We start from the raw sequence: 3,258 nt of genomic DNA on the forward strand, positions 1-3,258 counted from the left end.
GTCTTTGTGAATGGCAATTCACGCCTAAATGTATAAGTGACATGTAATATATTTTAAAGTCACACAATAATGTTTTTCTTGGTATTATAATTACATGAGTTTACAAAATAGTTATGGTACATTTTCTGACTTAGTGATAATCTTACTGTTCTTCAAACACAGCTTGTAGGACAGATCCAAAGGGAACAGTAATGTTCATCTTAGTGGGAGTACAGTGGCTTTTTGGGGATAATAATTGTCTGAAAATAGGGCAGTATGGCCTACACAGGTATGCAGGGCAAAAACTGCCTCCTCTTCTGCCCCAACAGCCCACTCTTGAATTACAAACAACAATCAGATTAGGATCCAAGCCAGAGAGGAACTCCAAAAACATTTCTTCATCTCTCCTCTCTAAGCCATTCAAATTTATCGATGCTACACTATATTCTTGGCTCCTACTTTCCACAGACACAGCTTTTAGAATTCCAGTCCACCCTCTGGATCCACAGACTTGCCATGCGCGAACTTGAGCATCCGTGCATGGCAAGCCTGCTTTGGGGGAGGGGGGGAGGCAGCACTGGCAAAGGAGGAAGAGGGAGGAGGAGAAAGGACAAGGAGGATGAGTAGCGGTGACGGAAGAGGGTAAGAGGAGAGGGAGGAAGAACAAATAGCAGTGGAGAAGGTGGAGAAGAGGAGTAGGAGGAAGGAAAAGGAGGAAGAAAAGCAGGAAACACTGCGGCAACAGCAAAACAAGACGGGAGGGAAGAGAAGAGGAGGAGGCAGGGAAGAGGAGAAAGAAAAGGTAGCCCCCTCTGCCACCTGCCATGGTGAGAGCAGAGAGGCTGGCTTTGGGGGGGGGGATGGGGTGGTGAAGTCCCATTGTCCCCAATGGTGGTGTGACCATGTGGCTGCGCTACCACTGAGTACTATGTGAACTGGAACTGATCCCCCGCAGATACCGAGGGCCCACTATACTCCATTTAATACAGAGTAATTAGTCATGAATACATATAATATATATGTGTTAAGCAAAAACCTTCATTTTTAGTTTAATATATCAGAAAACTATAGGTACCTTAGGGACCAAACTCGATGTTATATTAATTACATGGAAGATGGCCATACTTGATCTTTTAAAAAAAGAATATAAAGCTATGGGTAGGTGCAAATTTCATTAGGATTGTAGTACATGAAGAAATGTTTTATTCCTTCCTAAGAGCCATTATCTTAAGGAACTCCTTCCACAACCTTCTATGTTAATTCACATTAGAAAAAAAACCTCTCATGAGTGTTCAGGCTCATATGCTTTGAAACTACCTGATGTTCAACTGCCTCAGAAATGTTATCAAAAGTTATCAACATGTTTCACAGACATACTTTGAGTCTTAGATTTTTAAACTCCTAAAACCAGATTTTTCAGAATGCCATTTGAAAGATTCTCCACACATTTTACCTGCATATCCAATCTATCTTAAACACACCCCCAAGCATTTTTGCACTCATTCCTGCAGGGAGCACCCAATGTATAGGAGATCCTCCGTGATGGGATTCAGATGCCAGTCTCGCAAATCCTAGAAGAATCAGAATATTCTATTAAGACAAGATCAACAATTAATTTTGGAGCAACTTTCAATGCAAATACTTCAGTCTTGGTTAGATGGGGTTACATTCCCCCTTAAAACACAGCTTTGCAGTTTGTGTATACTCCTAAAAATGGAAGCCCAGGTCTCTGCGATGACCAGGAAGTTTTAAAGCTTGCACACCAACCATGTCTGTTCCACCGAAATGCCAGATCTGATAATGGTGGTATATGTCTTAGATACATCCTATTTGCACTACTGTAATACACTCTACTTGGGGTTGTCTTTGAAGTGTGTTTGCAAATTTCAGCTGGTCCAAGTTGCTGCAGCCAGAGTGTTAACCAGGGCAGGTTACAGTGACCATGCTATTCCCCTGTTACAACATCCCCACTGGCTTCCAGTTTGTTTTCAGGCACAATTCAAAGTGCTGGTCATGATCTATGAAGCCCTATATGGCTCTGGCCCAAGCTATCTGGTAGAGTGTATCTTCCTGTAAGTCTGTCCAGGCCCTAAGATCATGAGGAGATGACCTTCTCTCAATTTCACCACCTTCACAAACATGGTTGATGGGAATGTGAAAGAGAGCCCCTGGGTTCTGGAACTCCCTTTCTAGGGAGGCCAGAATGTCTCTCCCCTCCTGCCGCTATCCTTCTGTTGGCAGGCAAAACCCTTTTTATATTGATAAGCTTTTAATAAAGAGTTTTAAAAGAACATGCTTTGGTTAAAGTATTATTTTAAACTGAATTGTTTTTAATAGCTTTTAAATTGCATTTCATTCTTTTAACTGGAGATTTAATTAATATTAAGACTAGTTTAATTCTATTTTAATGTTCACTTTTTGTATGTTTTTAACTGTATTTTTCTTTTAAACTGTAAGCTGTCCTGAGTCCCAATTTTGGGGAAAAGGCAGGATACAAATAAATATAAGAATATCAACAACACTTCTCTTAGTTACCTTGGAATTTTCCACTCTCTCTCACAGAAAATATCAAGATAACACTCCTTGTCGATCTAAAGGCTGCATTGAGTTTTTTCTCATTGACTGGGAGAGTTGACCAGACACCCTAGAGACAGGAACACAAGCAGTTACATAACCAGATTTTGCACATAGCTCAGTGACAAGCACACTCATTGCACATAAATGATCCCAGATTTATTCTCAGTAATCTTTAGTTAAAGGAATCCAACAGAAAGCAGAGAAATGAACTGAGGTGTCAATGAAAACATGCAATATGCTAGATGGACTGGTATCTAGGGGGTGAAACATATGGGCCAAAAAAAAGCGATTTCAAACTGCTCCAAAGGCAGGGCATTTAGATAACACACGCCTCCAAAGCAGGCAGAAACTGGATTGAAGCCACTCCCGGACTAAAAACCAGAGCAAAAAGATTTCAGAATATGTTGACTTAGCCTGGAAAATGTGCACCTTTGATCCTTCATACAAATGCCCCGACGTCAGAGCGGTTCTAAAGAAGCAATCTATCCTAGCCCTAACCCTAAAGTTGCATATAAACACAACAGTGCAGGTGAGTATTTAAAAAGGATGGAGTTGCCGTACCCAAGCATTTAGGACAGCAATGCAAAAAAGTGAAAGTGTGACACCTCTAATCAATGCAATTACAACATACACAAATCAAACAGTCCAAGAGGGGGCATGGAGTGAAGGAGGCATGTATGGGGGTCCCTATGACCATGTTTT

At 41.1% G+C, this 3,258-nt stretch overlaps 1 long non-coding RNA gene across 1 annotated transcript; it reads right to left on the bottom strand.

Moving 5' to 3' along the window:
* On the bottom strand, positions 1–2,626 carry LOC121934938. Its single transcript, XR_006104702.1, has 3 exons — positions 2,515–2,626; positions 1,433–1,550; positions 1–24 (listed from the first exon to the last, which is right to left on the bottom strand). It is a non-coding gene; the product is annotated as an uncharacterized LOC121934938 (long non-coding RNA).
* Positions 2,627–3,258: the final 632 nt, after the last annotated feature.

This window comes from Sceloporus undulatus, chromosome 6 (assembly GCF_019175285.1).
Source record: "Sceloporus undulatus isolate JIND9_A2432 ecotype Alabama chromosome 6, SceUnd_v1.1, whole genome shotgun sequence".
NCBI classification, from domain to species: domain Eukaryota; kingdom Metazoa; phylum Chordata; class Lepidosauria; order Squamata; family Phrynosomatidae; genus Sceloporus; species Sceloporus undulatus.